The sequence below is a fragment of the Panthera uncia genome (assembly GCF_023721935.1).
Source record: "Panthera uncia isolate 11264 chromosome D3 unlocalized genomic scaffold, Puncia_PCG_1.0 HiC_scaffold_8, whole genome shotgun sequence".
Classification (NCBI taxonomy): domain Eukaryota; kingdom Metazoa; phylum Chordata; class Mammalia; order Carnivora; family Felidae; genus Panthera; species Panthera uncia.
The window spans coordinates 68,223,408-68,250,887 of NW_026057586.1; the positions used below are offsets into that span (position 1 = coordinate 68,223,408).

General features: G+C 39.7%; 1 protein-coding gene and 1 pseudogene across 1 annotated transcript in view; both read right to left on the reverse strand.

Annotated features, from left to right (window-relative positions):
• The window catches only part of TTC28 (tetratricopeptide repeat domain 28), a 622,119-nt gene that overhangs the window by 588,942 nt on the left and 5,697 nt on the right, over positions 1-27,480 (reverse strand). The window lies entirely within an intron of this gene.
• LOC125914499 (40S ribosomal protein S18-like) lies at positions 20,180-24,708 on the reverse strand (annotated as a pseudogene).

Consider the following 27,480-nt stretch of genomic DNA (forward strand, 5'->3'; position numbering starts at 1 on the left):
GGTGATGGTTGTGAATATACTAAAAAAACACTGAATTGTATGCTTTTAAATGGTGAATTTTATGGTATGCTAATGTATCACAATTTTTCAAAAGGTAAAATAAATATTTGTACAAACAAACCAAAACCAAAGGAATGCATCAACAATAGGCCTTCACTAAAAGAAATATTGAAGGAAAACAGAAATGTAGTAAGAAAGGAATAAAAATAATAATAGTTATAAATAAATATAAATAAATACTATTATTCTAACTATAATTACTTGTGAAGTTTAAGATAGATGGATAGATAACACAAAATACAGGAGGTAATTAATAAATGGAGATCAATAACAAAACATGTTTTATGTCAGACCGAGAAAGTCATTATGAGAAAGCATGTTTTCTAGAAATTATAAAAAGTATAATTTGAAACACAACGCACAGAATATTGAACCAACTGTTAAGAACTTCATTCAACCCACAAAATGCTAATAGTTCATAACTGTTTACTTCTCTATTTTCAGTAAAAATTCAGGCTTTTTGAAGGCTTTAAATTTTAACATATGCAATTAAAGCCACTAAGTTTTGCAGAAAAGGAATCTTCAGAAAAGAATTTTAAGCTGGTTATGACTGGCTAAGATTAGAATAAATTTAATTAAGCAAATGAACTTTTTAATATATTTTTTATTTTTTTTTCTTTGAGAGAGAGAGACAGAGACAGAGACAGAGCACAAGAGGGGGAGAGAGGCAGAGGGAGAGAGAGTAACAATCTTAAGCAAGATGCTTGCTCAGCGTGGAGCCCAACACAGCACTCAATCCCACAACCCTGGGACCATGACCTGAGGAGAAATCAAGATTGGATGTCCAACTGACTAAGCCACTCAGGCACCCCAAGCAAATAAGCTTTAATATAAAAAGTAAGTTGGTGCAAAATTAGAATTTGGCTGTCTCTCTGTTAAAAGGACAAAGTTTTCTTGGACTCTTGGTCTGTTCTTGCTAAGAGAGTATGAAAGATTTTTCTTCACCTCTTAACGTAATCTTCAGAGAAAACAAAGATTGTGTGTCCTGGCAAAATAATTTCCTGTGTTGACTTTATCAGGTGTTTAATTACTCAAGAAAGCTGAATCTTCTCTATTTTTTTTTAATTTTTAAAAAATGTTTATTTTTGAGAGAGAGGCAAAGAGCACGAGTGGGGGAGCAATAGAGAGAGAGGGAGACACACAATCTGAATCAGGCTCCAGGCTCTGTGCTGTCAGCACAGAGCACGATGCGGGGCTCGAACCCACAAACCATGGGATCATGACCTGAGCCAAAGCCAGACACTTAATCAACTGAGCCACTCAGGTGCCCCTAAATCCTCTCTGTTAAAAGAGCTATGGTTTTTTGGGTTTTGTTAGTTGGGTTTCTTTACAATGAGGTAACTTTCTGTATTTGCCTGCAAGTCTTTTATGTCACTATGCTTAGATGGGTAACTGTTGTTTCACAACAACCTACCTGACCAAGTATTTTAAAATTTTGTTTTTTTTTTTTAACGTTTATTTATTTTTGAGACAGAGAGAGACAGAGCATGAACAGGGGAGGGGCAGAGAGAGAGGGAGACACAGAATCTGAAACAGGCTCCAGGCTCTGAGCTGTCAGCACAGAGCCCGATGCGGGGCTCGAACTCACGGACCGTGAGATCATGACCTGAGCCGAAGTCGGACGCTTAACCGACCAAGCCACCCAGGCGCCCCCTGACCAAGTATTTTAAAACCTTTGATATTTTTGACAAACTTCCCCAAACCAAATCCTAAATGGAGTTCTTTTAACTTTGGGATTTTTCAGAGGGTCTCTGGAATATCTCAAAAGATTTATTCTCTCTCTCCTTATAAAAAAGGAAATGTTAAAATAATTAGGGCTATTTGATGTTACATTATATTGGAAGCATTATCAAAAAATAATACTAAGCTTTCTTTCTGTTATCTTTGTATATGTATACCTTATAAGTATGCTCGAAATTGTATGAAATTCTTAGAAATCTGATATGCCCTGGTATATAATGTTATCAGTCATAATTCCAGTTATTTTTAAATGTTGTGTATCACAGAAATAACCAAATTTCCTTGTTGTTTCCACTGTAATGAACTCTCTCATCAGATCTTTAACAATGGGGATTTAAAATCTTTTATCATTTACAGAGTTATTGTTGTACTCAAATGTTTTGCAAAAGTGTTTCATTGTCAAGAAGATTAATGGAGGGGTGCCTGGGTGGCTCAGTCCGTTGGGTGTCCAACTCTTGATTTCAGTTCAGGTTATGACCTCATGGTTTGTAAGTTCAAGCCAGGCATCGGGGCTCCGCACTGACAGTATGGGGCCTGCTTGTGATTCTTTCTCTCTCCTTCTCTCTCTGCCCCTCCCCTGCTCACATGCATTCTCTCTCTCTCTCTCTCTCTCTCTCTCTTCCTCTCTCTCTGTCTCAAATAAACTTAATAAAAAAAAGGAGAAGATTCATGGATAGGATTTTGACAAGTACAGAGTTCTGAAAGCTTTAAAATCATAAACTAAACTGGATTCAAGCAAAAAAAGTACTAATTATATGGGACTGAATTAACTAAGGAGGAATATTATAAATTTGTATGACTTTTTGTCTGAAACATTGCTGGCTTTTTAATGTTTTGGGTTTTTCCCAGCTTTAAATATACTTTTTCTCTTAAGCTACCTATGACTTACAATTTGGTAATGTACCCCATTGTAAACAAAGATAAAAGACTTACTTTTTCTCCCCATTTGATCCATCCAGAATTCAGAAACTCCTGAGGTATTATCTTCATAGCACTTTAGCTGGTTTTTTTTTTTTCTTTTAATGTTTATTTATTTTTGAAGGAGACAGAGAGGGAGACACAGAATCAAAAGCAGGCTCCAGGCTCTGAGCTGCCAACACAGAGCTTGATAAGGGACTAGAACTCACAAACTGTGAGATCATGACCTGAGCTGAAGTCAGGCGCTCAACCGACTAAGCCACCCAGGTGCCCCCAGTTATTTACATAAGTTCATTAAGAATATGTTCTCCAGGGGCGCCTGGGTGGCGCAGTCGGTTAAGCGTCCGACTTCAGCCAGGTCACGATCTCACGGTCCGTGAGTTCGAGCCCCGCGTCAGGCTCTGGGCTGATGGCTCGGAGCCTGGAGCCTGTTTCCGATTCTGTGTCTCCCTCTCTCTCTGCCCCTCCCCCGTTCATGCTCTGTCTCTCTCTGTCCCAAAAATAAATAAAAAACGTTGAAAAAAAAAAAAAATTAAAAAAAAAAAAAGAATATGTTCTCCATATAACAGGACACAATTGGAAACGTTGCCAAGGCTTTGACTGGAAAAGTACTGCAAGCAAAATCTGATGGTCAGTCCTTGGCTTGGCTTGGCTTCCTAGCCTCAGAGGCTTTTAAGAATCCCACCCGAGATAAAAAGTTTCAGCCAAACAGCCTTAAAAAGAGCTTATATGGTCCATCACTATTCTTGCTACATTTATGTAAGTAATCAAGCCAAGTTAGATGCAAACAAATTAGTTTTACTATAATCATCTTTTGTAGAAGAAAAAAATGGGGGTAACTGTAGAGAGAAAAATTATGTTTGTGTACCTTTGCCTATATTAGCCTCTAATCCTGTCAATTGCCTTTGAGGTTTCGTTATATACATGTGACTGGATTAGATCCTGAATTCTAAGTTTCCTCAAATATCTGTCTACAACTCTCCAAATTAACATTTCCAGTTTTCTCCCACCTTCTAATTTAGTCTCCTTAAGAACAAAGACTTCCCACAAATCTCCCTGGAAAGGACTATACCAGGGTTTCCTCACTACCCAGTCGGCAGCCAAACCTCAGAGACTCGGGTCTCTGGGATACATCCTTGATTCTTGGGTATATACCTCACAGCTGAGTAAGTTTCCACCTGACATCTGGTCCTATACACCAGCTGGACACCTCAAAATCAAATTAACTAAAAAGAGCAGGAGCTGACCTCAAGATAAACTGCTCCCAATGCCACACATCAAGACTACATACTCTCTCGGGTGCCGGGGTGGCTCAGTCAGTTAAGTATCCGACTTCAGCTCAGGTCATGATCTCACAGTTCGTGAGTTCAAGCCCCGCATCAGGCTCTGTGCTGACAGCTTAGAGCCTGGAGCCTGCTTCAAATTCTATGTCTCCCTCTCACTCTGCTCCTCCCCCCTCATGCTCTGTCTCTCTCTCCTTCAAAAATAAATAAAAACATTTTTAAAAAATTAAAAAAAAAAAAAAAAAAAGACTACATACTTTAACTAAACATGAAATCCTCTTCTTTCTTTCCTTTACTCAGCACTGGCCTGGAAACACAATGCCATCATTCATGTATCCCAGACCATTGTTAAGAGTAACAAACTTTCAACTGCTGGATTTTTCATCAAGAGCTCTGATCTATCCATGATGCTAGAGACACTCCCCCCCACCCCACACTGGTCTTTTTCCTGTCTCTGGTTAACAACCCCAAACTTGGGGAACTTTATGTACAAGCTCTATACAAAGAAAGGAACATAGGCAAGGATAACCAGAATAAAAAGGCATGTGTGGTCTACAAACCCTTAAAATTTCACTGGCTTCCACGGCTGTCACCTTTCCAGTACTGAACCACGGACTGAAATGGGAATTACCAGGAGGCACTCATGATTCTAGATTTGCTTCCTTTGGCAGGGCCCTACTTCCCTGGCCAACACCACCTGCTGCACCTGGATTAACACCCATGGGGAAGCTGAAACTCAGGTACATAAGATTACTGAGCAAGCCACTTGGCTTGAAAAGGTGACTCCTTCAGGGCGCCTGGGTGGCTCAGTTGGTTAAGATCCAACTTTGGCTCAGGTCATGATCTTGAGGTACGTGAGTTCGAGCCCCTCATCAGGCTCTGTGCTAACAGCTGGGAACCTGTAGCCTGCTTTGGATTCTGTGTCTCCCTCTGTCTCTCTCTGCCCCTTTCCTGATCACACTCTCTCATTCTCTATCAAAAATAAATACTAAAAAAAAAAAAAAAATTTCAAGTGACCCCTCCAATGAGGTCTTTCTTTGACCTACCTGATTTTGATTTGTTTGGGTCTTAGGGACCACGGTAAGTGAACTCCAGATGTTGGGAATTATCCTGCTTATCATAGTCATAGCAGTCTCCCTAACATGCTGTATTCTCTCAAAGGCTTTAAACGCCTTTGCTCACACTTACCACCAAGCAAATGATCTTCCTAAGACTGGAACATCAGAAAAGGAACAAAGAGAATGACCCACTTTAAAAAAATGTGAACCTGAAGTTGTGCCCTGTGAATATGAGATTAAGCAACAAATGTCATGAACACCACACAAAGAATCCACAAAAACTTCAAGAACTTCAGAGCAATAGATGGGAGTGACATTAATGATTTAAATTTTTATCGTGTCTCTCAGTTAATGTGAGAGTCTGATCAAAAGGGATGATTAGGCGTGCCTGGGTGGCTCAGCTGGTTAAGTGTCGACTCTTGATTTCAGCTCAAGGTCATCATTTTGCAGTTCATGAGTTCCAGCTCGGCATCGGGCTCTAAGCTGGCACTGGCAGCAAGGAGGCTGCTTGGGATTCCCTCCCTCTCTGCCTGCATCCTCCCCCCTCAGAAAAGGAACAACAGGCCCAAAATGGAGTTCACTTGCCCCATGACAGCAAATCAAGACCTAATATCTAACCTAATTGTAGTTTCAACCTCTCTCTCAGGGATGTAACCTGTAACAACTCAGTCTGGAATTACCTGATCAGCACTAGTGAGATAATTTGCATGACAGCCCTCCACCCCCGCCCTTCCCCCAAAGGAAGGTGACCTTGCCTGAAACAATCCACTCTTTGTTAGAAACTTCCTTTTTCTGACCCCTTCTGCCTATAAAAGCCCTCCATTCGGTGTCTCCCCAGAGCTCCTTTCTACTTGCTAGTCAGAATCTGCCTGATTCAAGAATCACTGAATAAAGCCATTAGATCTTCACATCTACTCAGATGAATTTTGTTTTTTAACAAACATAAATCTGATATTCATAATTTTGTGTTTCTACACTATTCTATTAACTTCAGATGATTATAAATAAGTTGATATCATTTTATTAGGTAAACAGCCAAGCCCCTTCTTTTAAGACTAATGTGGAAAATAGCAAAGCCATCCCATGCCTGGGGGGTCAGCATTTGCCCGCTCCAGCCCATCCTAACAACAGATACTCAAAACACACATGTCAAAGTTAGTTATTAAAATGTCAAATTCAACCAAGTTACAAAAATACATGCAACTTAAACTAACATATAAGCATAATTTACGTTATATCATGCCCTTAAATTTTCAGCAATTTTCACACCATTTTTCAGCAATTACGACAAATAATAAAATTCCTGAGGGTGTTATTTATCTCTGAGCTTACTAGTACTTTCATGTTCTTTTTTGAAATGCATTTTATGACAGGTGAACTAGTGAATAAAAACCACTAAGTAGCCTTTGTTCCTGTTATAATATCCATTCTTGTAAAACTACGACTCTCATACAAATACGAAATGAACACACTTCAAAGACTTTACTTAACTCATTAATTAATGAGTAACCCAGTAAAATGTTCAAAGTACCTCCCATGTATAGGCAATCAAAAATGCTGAAATAAATTTCTCTGCAAATAGATGCAAACTGGCCTTTCCAGAGGAAGAAAGTGAAATCAATTGCCCCTCCACCTGGAAATAATCATTTGCATATCTATGGACAAGAATAATTTGCATTGCTATCAGTTTGGACAATGAACAGAAGTATAAAGCAGTTCAAAGACCATGAAAGGTGGGGCGCCTGGGTGGCGCAGTCGGTTAAGCGTCCGACTTCAGCCAGGTCACGATCTCGAGGTCCGTGAGTTCGAGCCCCACGTCAGGCTCTGGGCTGATGGCTCGGAGCCTGGAGCCTGTTTCCGATTCTGTGTCTCCCTCTCTCTCTGCCCCTCCCCCATTCATGCTCTGTCTCTCTCTGTCCCAAAAATAAATAAAAAAATGTTGAAAAAAAAAAATTTCAAAGACCATGAAAGGTGAAAACTTCATAGAATCAGATAATCCAGAAAGGTACACACATTCCAGGCAACCTACTCAACTGAAGGCACCTAGTAATCTTTTTCCAAATCCATTTCAAGTCTTTCACTATTTTACCAGAAAGTCCCAAAGTGAAGTGCACTAGAATCAAAGAAAAGGAACTACCTTTTATTGAAATAAATATGACCAAAAAAAGCCCACCATGAGATAATTAGAAGGAAAGAATGCTGCAAATGAACAGACTCAATCCAGAACCTAGGAATGCATAATTGATGAAAATATAAATCTCTGTGTATTCAACATCAACGAGAGGAGAATAAAACGAAGGTCAAAGGATAGAAATACAGGATTCTAAACTTGACACTTACCAGTAGACTTACAAAGTGGATATTTTAATCCAATGTAAGGGTCATGGTTGGCAGGAAAGGTCCCTGATCACCCTGATGTGATGTAAGCCAGGGGTAAACAGCCAAGAAAGAATTCTTGAGACATATTTGGTGCAAAAAGGTATTTTTATTAAAGCATGGCGACAGGACCCATGGGCAGGAGAAGCTCCTCTGTGAGGAGAGATGGATTACATACTTCTAATGGGGGGAGGGGTAGGACATAAAGGAAGTTTCTAAAGGAATTTTCATCTGTTAAAGAATACTTGTAGGATCCTGGAGGTCTGGCTATTGTCAAGCTAATGTTGTTTTTTGCCTCTAGCAAAGCATTAACATTAAGGCAGTTGTGAATTCCTTGAGGAATGTCCTACTCTGCCCATTTCAGATATTTGTCAATGGGCTGCAAATTATAAGGAAATTGAATTTTTCTATTTCTTTTGACTTTGTCCACCTCATCAACAAGTGTTGTGTAAGGTATAAAAAATGTAATTAGAGTCTAACCCCTCGTCCACTTCCATCTTTTTTTTTTTTTTAACATTTATTTATTTTGAGAGATCGACAGAGTGTGAGAGGGTGTGCGGCAGGCAGAGAGAGAGGGAGACACAGAATCCGAAGCAGGATCCAGGCTCCAAGCTGTCAGCACAGAGCCCCACGAGGGGCTTGAGCTCACGAACCGCAAGATCATGACCTGAGCTGAAGTCGGCCACTTAACCAACTGAGCTACCCAGGCGGCCCCCACTTCCATTGTTTTAAAGTTAATTTTGAGAATTTGAAGTCACTTTCACAAAATCTAGATCAGGGCTCAGAAAACTTCAACTGCCTGTTCTTGGAAATAAATTTTTTTTTGAACGTAGCCACCTCCATTTATTTATACATTGTTTAAGTCTGCTTTTGTGTTACAATGGCAGACTTTACTATCACAACAAAGACTGCAGCCCATAAAACCTTAAGTATCTACTGTCAGGCCCTTTTTAAAAGTTTGCCACCATCTGATCTGGATCAATCATTGCCAATACTTTCTCCTCTCTTGACTCCTTTCAGACATCAAAACCTTTTTCTGATTTCTTAGCTGTACATTTTAAGACAGCTAATTGAGAAACACAAACAGCAAAGGCTACTCTGAATTCAGTACTGTCTTTAAATAAATGTATATTTTATGAATCAAACAGTATCTATACAAATTTGGGGGGAAAGAAGCATGCACGTAAACAAGTTATTTTGTTTACTCAGTCTACAGGTAATTCTTGGTGTACCTGTGAACTGAACCATGGACCTCCCTTGTGTAGCCGGGGTGCTGGGATGAAAGTACACCTGACTCCAGGTGTCCCACGCAGACCAGGTTTCGCCTCTCGCAGCTGCCAAAATCCAAAGCCGGAGAGACAACAGTGGTGAATCAAATGAGGAATTTATTCCAGTGAGGCCAACACCGGGAAGACGGGGGACTAGAGTCTCAAAGGCTGTCTCCAAAGTGCCAAAAATACTTGCAGGTTTATATAAGGAAAATGTGGGACAAAAGTCGGTGATGTGTGCAGGTGGGCAGTAAAGGTCAGGCCACTATAAGGGTGTCCATCAGGAGGGGTCTTGCTGGTTGAGAGCAGTCCTTATTGCTTGAGGGGGTAGTTTTTGAGAGGCTAAGAGAAAAATTACCAGGTGTACTCACAACTGCAAAGAAAAGATCTTTCCCTTCCCCCACCGTTCCCGAAACCAGCCAGGGCGCATAAAGGCGGGAACCAATCAAGTTCTGCTGAATGGTTTGAAATAAAGGCGGGAACCAATCAAGTTCTGCTGAGCGTTCAAATTTAAATGTCAACCTATAACAACTCTGTAACCTCAAAAAAAATCCCTAACTTGTTTGTGCCTGTCTATAAAAGAAACTGTAAGATCCTTGCTCGGGGCCTCTTGCCTCACCAGCAACGAGTGTGCGGAGGACCGGGTTCGAACCTGCAATAAACGACCCTTGCCGCTTGGCTTTGGCTCTGGACTCTGGTGGTTTGTTTTCGGGGGGGGGGGGGGGTGTCTCTCGAATCGGGGCATATCATTTTCATCCCCCCTCCCCCAGTGGATACTTTGCTCAGGGTCTTTTGCCTGAGTTAAGAGATGCAGCTGCAAATAACTTAATCAATTAGAAAGTTTGAGGTCAAAACGGAAGTTAAGTCGTCTTTCACTTGGAGTCCACAAAACAGTGAACTGCTGGGAGTTTCCTGGCTACGGAGAATAAAAGGCTATGATGCCTAATCAATTCTGCTAATTGTCACCAGAAATAGCTTGATGATGAGGAACATAAGGCAAGCCGAGGGCAAAGCACAAGCTAACAACCCCCACCCCCCCACCCCCAGGTGGGATATGTGTGATATTCCTCAGGCACTCCCGGTAGCCCAAGAACAAAGGAAAGGAAACAAATGGTTAACTGATAGAGATCACAGTCATACAGAACATGAGTCTCCATCAGTTTACCAATACCTTAGTAAATTGCAAGAAAAAGGCAATCTTATCAATAGCTTCATTTCCAGAAACCTATAGACTCAGTTTCTTAGAAGCCCTTAATATCACTCTCCCTCCATAGTGATGTGGGGAACAAAGGCAAGGAGGAAATGGCAGGTAAAATTAAATTTTTTATAACCTGCAGCCCGTTGACAAATACTTGAGGTAAATACAGAGTATAACATTTCTCCAGGAACCCCCTACTGTCCTAATGTTAATCCCTCATTAGAGAAAAAATAGCTTGACAATAGCAAGCCCTCAGTAACTCAGGAGTCCTCTTTAGCATACGGAAGTCCTCCTGGAGGCCTCCCTTTTGCCTCTACTTCCCCAAATCCATCATGTATAATCAGTCACTCTTCACACCCCTAGTGCAGCTCTTCCTGCCCACAGGTCCTGTCCCTGTGCTTTAATAAAATCACCTTTTTCAACCAAAGACGTCTTCAAGAATTCTTTATTGGCCGTCAGCTTCGAACCCCCACCACTGCAAAATCTCACCATTGATATCAACTATTCAATTGTTTTTACCAGACGTCATTTAAAATGTAAAAAAACCTCAGTAATCTTGGTTTATTTAGTTAGTTACTTAAGGGAATATTTCGTAGTAATCTGACCTGGAGAATTCAAAGGGGAGTTATGTTACACAGAACTGAAAGTTTATAGAAACACTTGAGATTTTGTTCTATGGTTTATGTGGATGTCTGCTTAGAAATTTTTCATATCAAAATCTTCTAAGCCATGATTTAATTGCACAACTTTGAGATTATCATTTGTTCCAGAACTGAAATAGACAAATATTTCTTCAGAAAATGCTGTCAGCCAATAGGATGGTCCTTCAATCAGATGAGACACCAGGTTAAACATCACAATACTGCAAAAAGGAAATTGACAGCATCTTTACCATTTGCCCATTTGATCCCTATTGTATGAATATGCCCTCAGGGTACACCCTGTCCCAAGCCCTCATCAGAAAATACAACCTCCTATTCTTTGCTGTCTAGAAAGGTTTTTTTCTTTTGTCACCAGCCAGATCCCAAGACCTGATCTTTACTGCCCACCTGCTTGTACTCACTAACCTTTGTCTTACGGTTTTTTCTTGAGCTCTTCTTTCCTTCTTTCCAGCTTACCTCTTAACTCAGGGGAAGGAAACCCAAAACCACCCCTCAGGTGACAGCAACTGTCCTGACAAGACCTCCCACCGGCTCAGACCACCTAGACCTCCAGACCTCGACCGCTTGAACTAAACCCCTGACGTTCGCCTGCAGAGATGGGCCATCGAGTGACCCCTGGAATGAATGGCAATTACCCTTAGCTCATTATACTAAAATCCCCATCCAAAGAGGAGCACAAGCCTCATTTACATAACATACAATGTAAGTATAGGCATGTTTCCTTAAGGCGCATGTGGGACCTTATTCCCACCTCTACATAGGATGACAAGGCTTCCCTTCTAAATATTCATCCTAATCCTAAACAAAAGGTACCCATTCTCTCTCCCCCCTGCCAGCCCCTTCTCTCTCTTTCTCTCTCATTCTGGGAGTCACAGCTCTGGAAGCTATTTCCCGTAATCTCCTTATTTGCTGCAAATAAACTTTGTGCAACAACTCACCTGGTATAGTTTCTATGACCCACCAAGGAGGATACCCATGTTGGTTCAGTTACACTTTCATTAGCCTAAATCTGCCTCCTGATTAATTTCCACACACTGGTCTGAGTTTTCTGCCCTCAACAACATATTAAGTGTTCTGCCTTCAGACAGTATACCCAACTCTCACATCTTTTGTATGCTTCTTATAGCATGTGTGGTTTAAGACAGTTGTGTGCTGAACTTCTGTCCCTGCAACATTTCCTTTTCACTTGGGAGAAAGAGCAAGGGAGAGGAGAAGAAAAGGAACGAATACATTATAAAAGGGCTGGTTGGGCCTGTTCATTTCTATTTGATAAGGTATAGCTCTCCCACCACTTACCCATTTAAAAGCCCAAGTACCCTCTTTGCAACTACATGGATGGAACTGGAGGGTGTTATGCTAAGCGAAATTAGTCAGAGAAAGACAAATATCATATGACTTCACTCATATGAGGGCTTTAAGAGACAAAACAGATGAACATAAGGGAAGGGAAACAAAAATAATATAAAAACAGGGAGGGGGACAAAACAGAAGAGACTCATAAATATGGAGAACAGAGGGTTACTGGAGGGGGTGTGGGGGGGGTGGGCTAAATGCGTAAGGGGCACTAAGGAATCTACTCCTGAAATCACTGTTGCACTATATGCTAATTTGGATATAAATTAAAAAAAAAAAAAAAAAAAAAAAAAAAAAGCCCAAGTGCCCTCAGTAATTTGTAAGGGCTGAAAAGTAGCAATCTAGTAAATCCTTAATTAAGGACTATGTACACCTAAGCCAGCTTATGCCTTCCCAGAACTGAGACGCTGCTAAAGGCATGGTCCGGAACTATACAGGAATGACTGCCCAGTGGCTTTAAAAAAAAAAAAAAAAAAAGTCTCCCTAGTATTTCCTTTCCCTTCCCTCACTGTGGAGTGTTTTCTCAAGAAAACAAGTTATCACAAATTTGTCACTTCAATCATCCCCAGTGGACCAGTAAATCTTTAGGTGAAGAACAGGAAATGATGATACTAAGACTGTAACAATATTGTCATTAATGAATACTAAGACTGCATTCATTAACTTAGCGATTGAAGATAGTTCATGTGGAGCTTATAGACAACCCAAAACTTCTTCCCATATATGCTGATAAGTAAGGTTTTTATCATAGGTTTGTTTTTTTATTGTTTTCAATGTTTATTTGAGACAGAGTGTGAGCAAGGAAAGAGCAGAGAGAGAGAGGGAGAGAGAGAATCCCAAGCAGGCTCCACGCTGTCAGCTCTGAGCCCAACTCAGGGCTTGATCTCATGAACTGAAATCAAGAGTCAGATGTGGGGCACCTGGGTGGCTCAGTTGGTTGCGTGTCCAACTTCAGCTCAGGTCATGATCTCATGGTTCGTGAGTTTGAGCCCCACATCGGGCTCTCTGCTGTCAGCACGGAGCCCACTTTGGATCTTCTGTCCTCCCCTGTGCCCCACCCCTGCTCATGTGTGCATGCTCTGCTCTTTCTCTAAAAAATAAAATTGTTTTTTAATTGTTTAAAGAGTCAGATATTTAACCAACTGAAACACCCAGGCACATCTCATGTGTTTTTGAACCTAAATGGAAAAACTCACTTATAATTGATTAGTTTTACCTTGGTTTATCAACATATTCACTTATGGAGCACATACTCTTGCCAGGCATTTACTAAGTACTAGACATAAAAAAAGAAAAGCAGACATGGTCCCTGCCCTCAAGATTACAGAATATATACCTTCATGGTTTCATTTTACTGTTCTAGTATATCACTACCCCTTTGAATTCTAATTCTTTCAGTGTAGTATACACCTATCTAAAATTTGTGAAACTCTCATGCCTTCATCTAAGAAACAGTATTATTGTATGAGACTAGATTTAAAAAATAGAGTCCTGTGTTTTGGTACAGACTTCCTGCAGGTTTTTATCACCTCTATGATTCCCTAATTCAACAAGTTTATTATCTTTAAATCTACAAGAGTCATGTTCATAAGATTATCATGGGATACTTTATAAAATTATTTAGGAAAATCAAGATATACTATGTCATCTTAGGACCCTTAAAAAAAAAAAAGGTAATGACAAGTTCTTAAGCAAAACCATGTTGGCTACTAGTCCTTATCACCTCTATCTGTATCAGCCAGGATCAGTCAGAAGACAGGAATCATACCTGTTATTTAAAAAGACAGAACTTGGGGTGCCTGGGTGGCTCAGTCGGTTAAGCGTCCGACTTCAGCTCAGGTCACAATCTCGCGGTCCGTGAGTTCGAGCCCCGCGTCGGGCTCTGGGCTGATGGCTCAGAGCCTGGAGCCTGCTTCAGATTCTGTGTCTCCCTCTCTCTCTGCCCCTCCCCCATTCATGCTCTGTCTCTCTCTGTCTCAAAAATAAATAAACGTTAAAAAAAAATTTTTTAAGACAGAACTTAATATAAGATTTGTTAATGAGTAGGAAGTTTCTAGGTAAATGGCTGAAGGGGCAAAAAGAGAACTCTAAGGAATCACAGAAGTAGCAACTGCAGAAAGCAGGTATCACGCCCAGGGCTCTGCTAACAAAAGCTTAGAGGAGGGGTCCAGGGCACTTAAAGTCAGACTTCTGAGGAGAAGGCGCTGCTCGGCTGGGGCAGGTGTCTCTGAATTCCAAGGAGAGAAACCATGGGCCTGGCACCCAGACCTCTAAAGAGGAGCATTAGCTGCTGGTGCAAGCGGTCTCTGAAGAAAGCTTGATGAAACCAGTCCTCAAGTGTTGGAAAAACTACAAACAGCATCCAGTCACAGCTACAGGCAGGTCCTGCTGCTGCCAGGATGAAGAAGTGTTGTTAGGGTGTCACTCACAAAAACAGCAGAGAGGAAGGCCACAGGAAGCAAAGAAGAAAGACCAGTCCCTGCCTGCCTGCCCTTCCAGCCCTTTACTGCCCCCAATCTGCCAGCCACAGGGAGCGGTAGGCCATGCAGAAATGTGGCTTTCGAGTCCCAGGCCCCAGGTTCACAAAGCAGAAAAAACAAGATAGAGTTGGAGCTAAGAGATAACTTAATTGGCAGAATACTTTCTGCTCTAAGGTCACATAAACTGTTTAATCTACAACTTTGTGCAGGGCATCAAAATCAATGGTATCAATCTGTATCCAACACTTAATGACCTCCCACTACCCTGAGGAGTAAGAAAGATGGTAGTAATAACGGCAACAGCAAAAAACACACCAAACATTTATTTAGCGTTTACTACATTCCTGGAACGGTTTTAAATAGCATATATGTATTAATTTATTTAATCCTTACAACAGCCTTACTGTGAAGTAGGAAATGGTAGTAGTCTCACTTTATACACAGGACAATAAGGTTCAGATCCTATGCTTGTGATCACTATATATGCTACAAGGCCACGATACACAACTTCCTCTAAATTGAAGTCAGCCTTCGAAGTGTTACACTGGTTGAACACAACTTGCTTACATGCTTTTTAAAGTTCATATCTGGATTTGTAGCTAGACAGAAAATCTATCTATAGATATATTCTCACATGTGGAGTATTTTTTAAGACTCTCTGCTGAGAACATCCAACCTGGCAACAAACTCCTGGTACCCTGAGCAATAAAGGATAAAATGGACAGAAAATTAAGCAATGAAATGATCTTCCACACTGCGAAATAAAACTACCACCTTCACTACTGTCACACTCAGAAATCAGAAGTAAGTTAATTCATGGTAGATGCATACAATTTATTTTATAAATTGTTACTTAAATAGACTGAAGCTCACAAATATCCTGGGGTGAGAACATAAAACAAAGAATCTCTGATCTTTAATACTAAATACATGTCTTACATACAAACTTTGCATAAGTGTAAGTTTAATAAAATATTTTTTACTTTCTTGCAGTACTGCTAACCGTAATTATATATGTTTTTAGTGTCATGACTGAGGATTCAGGATTACAAAAGCCAATGTTAAAATACTGCTTCATCTTAAGCCACTATTTACAAAAAGTAATAAAACACTACACAAGAAACAAAATTAAAAAAAAAAAATTAGAGGCACCTGCGACCGACTCTTCATTTCAGCTCAGGTCATGATCTCACAGTTTGTGAGACCAAGCCTTGCATCGGGCTCCATGCTGACAGTGTGGAGCCTGCTTGGGATTCTCTCTCTCCCTCTCTCTCTCTCTTTGCCCCTTCCCTACTTGCACTTGCATACATTCTCTCTCTCTCTTCTCTCAAAATAAATAAACTTAAAGAAAATTTTTTTCAGGCAAATCAATACAAATTTCACAACTCCCTCTGTAAAATCAATCAAACTACTTACTACAAGGTAGGAAAACAAGCACACTTTAAAAAATTTTAACTATGTAAACACATGAATTAATTCCAGCTCTTCCAACCTCAATAAGAAATAAATATGTACTCCAAAGTATAAGAGTAATCATATGTCTATACACCTGCTGCCCTGTTTATAAAGGGCCCTGCATTGGGCTCTGCACTGCTGATGCACGGAGCCTGCTTGAGATTCGCTCTCGCTCTCTCTCTCCCTCTCTCTCAAAATAAAATAAACTTAAAAAAAAAGGCGAGGGGGGAGGAGTCAACTGGGTGGCTCAGTTGGTTGAGTGTGTGACTTCAGCTCAGGTCATGGTCTCACAGTTTGAGAGTTCAAGCCTCACATCTGGCTTTGCGCTGACAACGCAGAGCTGGCTGGTATTCTCTGTCCCCCTCTCTATCCCTCCCCCACTCGCACTCTTTTCTCTCTCTCAAAAATAAACGTTAAAAAAAAATTAGTAAAAAAATGTAGCAGCGTAAACTGCCTCCAGACATTCAACTATTTCAACTCTCTTTATCTTAAGAATAATAAGCTCAAAGATTAATATTTATTAAGTAAATACCTACATTTTCGTGCCACCGGAAATTCAAATGAAGAATACTCCAGTGAAGAATTTCTAGAATCTATTTTTTAATAACATAAAAACTTATTTCAGGAAATTAGAATTGTATACATCCATTTCGCAAACCTAGCCTTGGGCTAAAATCCTGAATCAGTAAATGATTTACAGTATTAATATGCTGTGTCTTTAGTTAACAATTTTTAATTTGCACTATAAACACTGATTCCTCATCAACATTAAGAAGGGAAGATACAAGCAGTCATTTTCCCCTGGTTCCTTAACACACTGTACAGTCTGACCCCTCACTTGGACCCCAGGGGTGGGGATGGTGGGCCCATCCCTGTATGTGGCCATCACCAGTCTTGTCCTCATGTCCTCTCACACTCGACTACTGTCTGTTCTCTCCCAACTTGCCCCCCTCAAAGACTGATGACCACTCACCCCACTGAGTTGGCAATGGGAGAGGAGAAGCCAATGGAGACAACTGCCTATTCCCCAGGGAATGTGTCCAGCAGCTCCTGGCCAAAGCACTATTGCTAAAAGCTATCTCTGGAGTGCTGTAGGGCCCCCTCCCTCAGCACACACCTCTGGGGAAAGTGGACGCATATTAACTCATGAGGATTTTCCTCACCAATAATAAATGAAGACAACCTCAAAAAAACCAAAAAAAAAGCAGTGGTCTTATTTTCTAATTCTTTTTATTTCAGAGATATATATGAAATTAGAATCATTCCTTTACTATCTTAAAAATCGTTTTTATTTATAGCCTCATTTCATTTAATACTTTTCTTCCTTGTCTGGGTTAATCCCCATGCTTCATTCAAGAAACATTTATTTTAGGTACTACATTATTAGTTTAATAACCGTTTTGTAACCTCAAATACTTAAAGAATTAAACCACTTACATTGTAGTTAATTTTAACTTTTGACTGATAAAAAGTTACTAGATGATAAAATTCAAGAATAAACTTAGTATCAAACAGTCATCCCTTTGCTCTATCATTATAGAAACTTGAATTCCAGAATACTGTGCCAACATAACCTTAAACCTCACAGTAAAAAACTAGTTTTAAACAAGACATTCAAGGAATTGCCTATATTACTGTCTTGCAATAACTCTAACATTTAATAGCAAAAGATAGTTATAATTGATCCTATTTGCTTAATGACCATTCAAATCAAAGACCAACTAGTACAATGTTTAAGAATATAGACTCTAGGGGCGCCTGGGTGGCTCAGTCGGTTGGGCGTCTGACTTCGGCTCAGGTCATGATCTCACAGTTTGTGAGTTTGAGCCCCATGTCAGGCTCTGTGCTGACAGCTCGGAGCATGGAACCTGCTTCGGATTCTGTGTCTCCCTCTCTCTCTGCCCCTCCCTGCCCCTCCCGTGCTCATGCTCTCTCTCTCTCTAATAAATAAATGTAAAAAATAAAAATAAAGAAGAATATAGACTCTAGAGCTACAGTGCTAAATCACAGTCCAGGATAATATGTGATCTTGAGCAAGTTACTTGATAACCTCACTGTACCTCAGTTTCCTCATATGTAAAATGGTAATAACAACGGTACCTACCTCATAAGGTAGTTAGGAGGACTAAATGAGTTAATATGCAAAAAGGACTAAGAACAGTGTCAGACACATAGTGAGCACAATATGTTAGCTACAATAATCTGAACCCAACAGACTCTATACTTTTTTTTTACTTTTTTTTTTTTCTTTTTTTTAAACAAACCCTGTGTGGAGGGCTGACTTTCAACAGATTGCAGCAAGGGAGCTGCTCTGCTACCAATGAAATCCCAACCCAGAAGCAGGTCATCTTTGAATGGGTTAGCACCAGGTTCCCAAGGAGCAAGCATTGCTTGATGGGTGTCAAGGAGGCGGCCCCGTTACCAGTGGCATCCCATTTCCCAGGGACAAAGGGACAGACTCTATACTTATGAAAGGAACACTGCCTCCATACAACTACTCTACAATTTACGTGGTTCTCCCAAATATACCTGATGGAAATTTTATTTTTTTAATATATTTGGAATTTATGGCCAATTTCCTGAACAATTTTTATAAATGGTTTTCATAAATCTTTGTGGAGATTGGGAAGCTCTTGAATTTAACAAAAGCATTATTTGACAGTGGAACAACTTTCAAAACTCCTGTATCTACATAAGCTAAAACCATGAGGATCCAAGACAGCACTCAGTACAAAAACATTACATACAGAACAAAAGGAATTGTGGCAGTGTTTTTAGTACTTTCTCAGGAAATTGTGCAATCTGCTATAATACAATTTTCCTAATGATAAGAAACTATACACAAGGCCAAATGCCCTACGAAGGTGCCTGAATTCCAAAATCATGTTACAAACATGCAAATTCCTGAGAGAACATACCCAGATGTGTAACCAGTTAACTCCAAAATAAAAGGTACTATGCCAACCCAAGTGCTTAGCTTTTTTTAATATATGTACTCCTTAATATCAAATTGCACTAACAAAATATCAGGAAACTAAGCTGCTAGTCTCAGAGGACAGGTCACAGGGAAAGTCTTATGAAGTTGACAGTGTCCTCTGTTCTACAACTTGGCACAGTAATCTTATAAGCACATGAGGGTCAATATACTACCATTAAAAATGTTGTCACTTACAGACCTATTTCAAAGTTCAGACACACACCGTAACATGTCCATGCAACATTTAATTCACAGAAACTCTCATTCCTATTTATTTCAGATGTACTCTACATAAATGCTTAGTGAACATTTTATTTTAGATAATGTAAAGACAGATTCTACAAATCTCAACTATTTCCCAAAATATATCTAGCTATTACAAAGTATTAATAATCTAAATCAAACTAATGAAAGAATGTAAGGGTTTATTATTAGAGTCAATCTGGGGCACCTGGGTGGCTCAGTCAGTTAAGCGTCCGATTTTGTCTCAGGTCATGATCTCACAGCTCATGAGTTCAAGCCCCAAGTCGGGCTCTGTGCTGACACCTCAGAGCCTGGAGCCTCCTTCGAATTCTGTGACTCCCTCTCTCTCTGTCCCTCCCCTGCTCATGTGCGCTCCCTCTCTCTCTCTCTCTCTCTCTCAAAAATAAATAGACATTATTATTAGAGTCAATCTACTTTTCCATATGCTTGAAATTATTGATACATATATACTCTATTTTTAAACTATTACTTTTGGGTTTCATTTGTCACTCCATAAGACAGCTTTAGATGACAGGATCATCTTAGATGACAGGTATAATCCTGCTCATTTATCATGTACTAGGGAAAACAAAAATGAGACAGGGGCAAATAAAGACTGTAGGAGAAGATTTTTTTTTTTTTTAGGAGAATATCTTTAATGGCATTTTAAAAGATCAGACATTCTTTTCATTTTCTAGTTGATTTTCTTTATACCTCTAGTAAGATCTATTTCACATATCATAAAATTCATCCTATTTTCTTAAAGTTTATTTATTTTCAGAGAGAAAGAGACAGCGCAAGTAGGGGAGGGGGAGAGAGAGAGAGAGAGAGAGAGAGGGAGGGAGAGAATCCCAAGCAGGCTCTGCACTGCCAGCAGAGAGCCCGACCTCACTAAACCATGAGATCATGACCTGAGCCAAAACCAAGAGTCAGACACTTAACCAACTAAGCCACCCAGGCTCTCCAAATTTATCTTACTAAACTGTGAAGCTCAGTGGTTTTTTTATTTATTCACAGAGTTTTGTAACCATTACCACAATTTTAATATTTCAATCACCCACAAAAGAAGCCCCATACCCATTAACAGTCATTCCCCACTCATTCTCCCCAAGTCCCTGGCTAATACTAATCCACTTTCTGCATCTGTGGATTTGCCTATCCTGAATATTTCACATAAACGGAATCAAACAATATGTGATCTCTTGTGACTAGCTTCTTTCATTCAGAATATTTTCAAGGTTTATATCATATCATGTGTTAATACTTCTTCCTTTTGAATGGCTGAGTAATATTCCACTGTATGAACATACCACATTTTGTTTATTCACTCAAGCGTTAATTGATATACTTACAGGTTGTATCAACTAAATGTCCATGCTGCCATGAACATTCATGTGTTTGTGTAGACAAAGTTTTTCATTTCTCTCTACATATATAATCGGAGTAGAATTACTGTATCATATGCAAGCTCCATGTTTAGCATTCTAAAGAAATGCCAAACTGTTTTCCTCAATGGCTGAGCCACTTCACATTCTCACCAGCAATGTATGAGGGGACTCCAATTTCTCCACATCCTCACCAACACTTCTTATTATCATTTTTACTTTTAAGGCATCCTAGTAGGTGTGAAGTGGTATCTCACTGTGGTTTTGACCTTATTGCCCTGATGACTAATACCTTTTCGTGTGTTTATGGTCACTTGTACATATTCTTTGAGAAACATATATTCAAAGACTTTGTTCATTTTTTCATTGGATTGTCTTTTAATGTTTTTGTTTGTTTGTTTGTTTTGAAGAAGAGAGAAACTGAGCATAAGCAGGGGAAGAGCAGAGAGGGAGACACAGAATCCAGAGCAGGCTCCAGGCTCTGAGCTGTCAACACATAGCCCGATATGAAACTCGAACTCATGAACTGTGAGATCATGACCTGAGCCGAAGTAGGACGCTTAACCAGCTGAGCCACCCAGGCACCCCAAATTGGATTGTCTTATCATGAGTTGTAAGAGTTCTTTATATATATATATTTTTAATTTTAATGTTATTTGAGAGAGTACACGCATGCACAGGCACGCACAAGCAGGACAGGGACAGAGACAGAGAGAATCCCAAGCAGACCCTGTGCAGTCAGCACCAGCTGGACACAGGGCTCAATCCCATGAACCGTGAGATCATGACCTGAGCCAAAATCAAGGGGTGGATGCTTAATGAACTGAGCCACCCAGGAGCCCCAGAGTTCTTTATGTATTCTTGACACAAGTCCGTTACCACAAACAGATTTGTAAGTATTTTCTTCCATTATGTGGGATTTCTTCACTTTCCTTTTTTTTTTTTTTAATAAGGAAGCCATCGGTGCATAAACTATTAACAGATTAACAGACAAGGCCTGTAGATATACTTCTTCTTGGACACACCCACAGTGCAGCCACAAGCAGCCTTAGCATGCTTAGCTAAGTGGTCTTAGCATGCTGGCCTGGGACACGAAGTCTCTAGAAATGATGCAGCCCTCTGTGGGCTCAAATCTTCTTCATTCTAAGTCTTCATGAAGTTTTCTGTCCAGACCATTGGTCAGGACCTAGCTGTATTTTCCATCCTTCACATCCTTTTGTCTGTTCCAGAACCAGTCTGAGATCTTATACTGGTGTGAATTCTGCATAATACTGATCACACATTCCACCTCATCCTCAAAGAGTCTTTTGCCCTCTTGGTAAGGTGGATGTCTCTGCTTTCCTCAACACCACATGCACATATCTTTACCCCACATCCTTAACTGCAGTGATGGCAAAGTCTATTTTCCACTGCTCATCAATACCGACTACTTGCAAAACGTGCTGGAACTCTCAGGGATCACTAGAGACATGATGGAGGCTCTAACAGCAGCATGTAGGCCTCCTATGGAAGGCCTCTTTTCACTTTCTAGATGCTGTCCTTTGACACACACAAGTGTCAATTTTTAATTAAGTCCGATTTATCTACTTTTTCTTTTGTTACTTGTCTTTTTGGTATTTAAGAAATCACTGCCTGCGGGGCACCTGGCTGGCTTAGTCAGCAGAACATGCAACTATTGTTTATTCTGGGTTGTGAGTTCAAGCCCCATGTTGTGCATAGAAATTACTCAAGAAAAATAAAGTAAAAATCACTGCCTAACCCAAGGTCACAAAAATTTACTCCTGTGTTTTTTTTAATTTTTTTAATGTTTATTTATTTTCGAGAGAGAGAACACGAGCACAAGTGGGGGAGGGGCAGAGAAAGCCGGGGAGAGAGGATCCAAAGCAGGCTCTGTGCTGACAGCAGAGAGCCCATTGCAGGGCTCAAACTCAGGAACTGTGAGATCATGACCCCAGCAGAAGCCAAATGCTTAAACAACTGAGCCACCCAGGAGTCCCTACTGCTTTGTTTCTAGTAAGAGTTTCATTATTTTTGCCCTTATGTGTGGGTCTTTGATGCATTTTGAGTTTATTTTTGTGTATAGTGTGAGGCAAGGATTCAAATTCATGCATGTGGACATCTAGTTGTCCAACACCATTTGTTGAAAAGACCCTTCTTTCCCCCACTGAATGGTCTTTACACCATTGTTGAGAATCAACTAACCATAAATGTGGGAAATTTACACAATTTACACAATGGACTCTCAATTACATTGATCTATGTTATTCTAATGCCAGTACCACACTGACTTAATTACTATAGTTTTATAGATTTTAAAACAGGGAAGTGTGAGTTCTCTAAGTTTGTTCTTTTTCAAGATTGTCTTGGCTATTCTGGGTAGCCCACACTTCCATCTGGATTTTAGGATAAGCTTATAGATTTCTGCAAAAAAAAGGCAGATGGGATTTTGATAGGGAATGCACTGACTCTGTACATCACTTGGGGAAACACTGCCATGTTAAGTTAACAATGTTAAGTCTCTGGTCCATGAACATGGAATGTCAAGATTAGACATATTCTTATTTTATCTTTTTTTTTTAACGTTTATTTACTTTTGAGAGAGAAAGAGAGAGCGCAAGCCAGGGAGGGGCAGAGAGAAAGACACCCCAAGGAATGTAGTTTTAAAATAAGAATACATCTGGAGCGTATGATTCCTACGATGACTAACATTAGAGGACAATAATCTGAGTAATTTTCACCATCAAAGTGCTATTCTTCATGCAATTCTACAAATGCAATGAATATTGACAAACTTTTCCTACCCTTTGCTGAACTAAGTTATAGTAAGTTAAAACATTAATTACCATGGCAATTTTTAAACTTCCACGATAGTAAACTTACCCAATGATAGCACAGAAATGCCAAATGTATAATCATGGAAGGAGAAGCCACATACAATTATATGCCTTCCCTTACTTAACACTCACTATTAAAAAACGCTAACCTATTTTTTACCCTTGCAAAATTACAACACAAAGCCAGGTTTGCTGTTACTTAGACCACCTATTTTTTTTTTTAATGTTTATTATTTTTTGAGAGAGAGAGAGTGTGTGTAAGCAGGGGAGGTACAAAGAGGAAGATACAGAATCCAAAGCAGGCTACAGGCTCTGAGCTGTCAGCACAGAGCCCAATGTGGAGCTCAAACACACAAGCTGTGAGATCATGACCTGAGCTGAAGTCGGACGCTTAATCCACTGAGCCACACAGGCGCCCCAAACACCTGCTATTTCTTAGCAATTCTGCGCTTTATCCACAAAATAGTACCACATCCTCATTATAAATTATCATTTGTCAACCAGAATCTCAACAAATCGTATTCCAGATTGCTGGAAGTTATCTTTTCTCTATTCATCATTTAAAATAATGCATGTTAGGGGCACCTGGCTAGCTCAGTATAGCATGTGACTCTTCATATCAGCGTCATGAGTTTAAGCCCCACATTGGGCATAGAGCTTACTTAATTAAAAAAGAAAATACCCGGGCTCCTTGGTGGCTCAGTCAGTTAAGCGTCTGACTTTGGCTCAGGTCATGATCTCATGGTCCGTGGGTTCAAGCCCTGCTCCAGGCTCTGTGCTGACAGCTCAGAGCCTGGAGCCTGCTTTGGATTCTGCGTCTCCCTCTCTCTCTGTCCCTCCCCCACACGTGGTCTGTCTCTCAAAAATAAGTAAATCCTAAAAAAAAAAAAAATTAAAAAATAAATACCCACTAAAATAATGCACGTTCTTCAGACTGGAATATCCTCCCTTAGAGGTAATATAGCCTCAAGATGAAAAATAAGGCAATTAGAGACACACTGTCACATCTATTTCCCTCCCCCATTTTCTGTCCTACTCTCTAGTTACTGTTACTGCCTTATCAACCTCCTAATACCACTTCTGATCTCTAGTAAAAGGGACTAGTTAAAAAATAAAAAGACACTACAGCAAAACTTGGTTTGCGAGCATAATCCGTTCCAGAAACATGCTTGTAATCCAAAGTACTTGTATATCAAAGCGAATCTCCCCATAAGAAATAATGGAAACTCAGATGATTTGTTCCACAACCCAAAAATATTCATATAAAAATGATTACACTACTGTAATATAATATAAAATATAAAGAAAATATGAACAAAAATAAATTAACCTGCACTTACCTTTGAAAACCTTTGTGGCTGGTGTGAGGGAGACAAGAGAGAGGAGGGTTATTATTGTGCAGGAAAACTTTCACTATCACTGACGCTGACTACAGTACAGTATTAATAAACTCTTGTCATCTACTGCATTTAATGTACCCGGCAATAAGGCAGCAGAGGAAAGGGTCTGTACCTGCAGGCAGCCTGACCTAGAATAAAGCAAAGCATTCCTAAGCTTGCTCTTGTAGGAAAAGCAAAGGACTGTCCATAGGTGCTTCGAAGGGACAAAAAACACACTAGTGCCAGTTGTGGGCCCCTTCCGACGTTCTGAAAAATTACTGATTTCTGCTAAACACCATGGCCTGAGACCGAGCATCTGAGCATGGAAGATGATGATCCACAGTCCCTCAGGGAGAGACAGAAAGAGAGAAGAACCACTGGGCTCAGTTGTGATCATATGACGTTCGGCATCACGTACTACTCATATTGCAAGACATCCCTTCTTTATGAAGTTAAAACTGATTAGAAATGTTTGCTCATCTTGCGGAACACTCGCAGAACAAATTACTCACAATCCAAGGTTTTACCATATCACCACTGCTTTCCCATTCTCAACAGCAAGAAAATACTAATGATAAAACGAGCCTTATGTTACAACGGTAAATTGTATGATCTAGTCAAAAAATTTAACTTGTATCCATGAAGTCTTTTTATATAGTGCCTAGTTCATAGTAAACAGAGGAACAAGATAAATGACACCACATGTAAACCACCAGAAAAAGCCAGAAAATAGGACATTCTTTAGGACAACTGTTTTGGTCTGTTTGATGAGTCAGTGTTATGAAAAAAGGGACCATGTGAGATTAAGAGAGACTTAAGTGACAATAACTAAGGTATGAGTAGATACTGATTCTGGATTAGATCCTAGATTAAATACTGATTTTGACACAACATCTTTCAAGAATATTTTGGGACAGATTGGGAAAACAATAATTGAATAATGCGAAAGCACTTAGTAAGAGGAACTACTTAAATGGAAAGTGGGGGGTGGATCAACTGAAGAAAAAACATTTCAAAACAGTACCTACATATGTTTATCACACAAACCAGCAATCCCATTCTTACTTACTCTTATATATATATATAACACACAAAGACTTGTATGTGAATGTTCATAGCTCTCTTCACAATCACCAAAAACTGGAAAAACATGTCCATTAACTGGTGAATGGATAACAAATTGCAGGACACATAAAATGGAGTAGTACTCAGTAATAACAAGGAACAGTCTATTACTTCTACTGACTGTGGTGGTGACTTCAAAACTATATATATTTGTCAGAATTCACACAACTACAACAGAAAAGTATGGGCAAGGTCTAAGGCCAAATGTTGATATATATATATGTGGTCACAATTTCTATATTGCCTTGGACCTCTGAGGACTAGATCTTAGCAAAATGAAAGGGTTTGCTGACTTTGGTGGTATTAAAGTTCAACATATCTGGGATATACAAACTCAAGTCATTTGCAAATTGATCATGAATGTCCCTCAATGTCCACTCAGTGTAGGTGTAACTCCTATATTATTCTCATTGTTACTATTTTGAATTAAAAATGAAGAATGAGGGGCGCCTGGGTGGCGCAGTCGGTTGGGCGTCCGACTTCAGCCAGGTCACAATCTTGCGGTCTGTGAGTTCGAGCCCCGCGTCAGGCTCTGGGCTGATGGCTCGGAGCCTGGAGCCTGTTTCCGATTCTGTGTCTCCCTCTCTCTCTGCCCCTCCCCCGTTCATGCTCTGTCTCTCTCTGTCCCAAAAATAAATAAAAAACGTTGAAAAAAAAAAAAATTAAAAAAAAAAATAAAAAAAAAATGAAGAATGATTCTTGGGGGGAAAAAAAGAACTCACATAAGTATACACTTAAAATTAGTAAATTTTATTGTATGCAAATTATACCTACATAAAGCCAATTTTTAAAGTTTATTTAAAATTTTTAATCTAACTTAAATTTAATTAAAAATTTTAAGTTTACTTATTTATTTTGAGAGAGTGTGTATGTGAGTAGGGGAAGGGCAGAGAAAGAGGGAGACAATCCCAGCAGGCTCCATGCTGTCAACGTGGAGCCAGTGGCAGGACTCAATCCCATGAACCATGAGATCATGAACTAAGCATGAAATCAAGAGTCGGATGCTTAACTGACTGAGCCACCCAGAGGCCCCATAAAGCTGATTTTTAAAGATTATTTTGTGTATTTTTATCTTGTCTTAGTTGAAATACCTATAAACATTTGTGTATATGTATGCAAATATTGTTGGATAAAAAGATGCACAAAAAAGTTGAGAAAGATATGTATTTAAAAAATTTTTTTAACATTTACTCATTTTTGAGAGACAGAGTGCAAGCAGAGGTGGGGCAGAGAGAGAGGGAGACACAGAATCCGAAGCAGGCTCCAGGCTCTGAGCTGTCAGCACGGAGCCCAATGTGGGGCTCAAACTCACAAACTCAGATCATGACCTGAGCCAAAGTCTAAGGCTTAACTGACAGAGCTACCCAGGCGCCCCAAGAAAGATACCTATTTAGGTATTAATAGTAGTAATCCCCATATTGGTAGTACTATAACTTTATTTTTTTTTCTTTGTCTTGTCTTTTAAATTATTTTAAATTGTTTGTTAAATTTTATGCAATGTATATGTACAACTGTCATAATAATAAAAGGGTTTTTTTAAACAAAGATCAATTTTGATTTAAAAATTTTTTTTTTAATTTTTTTTTTTAACGTTTATCTATTTTTGAGACAGAGAGAGACAGAGCATGAACGGGGGAGGGTAAGAGAGAGGGAGACACAGAATCTGAAACAGGCTCCAGGCTCTGA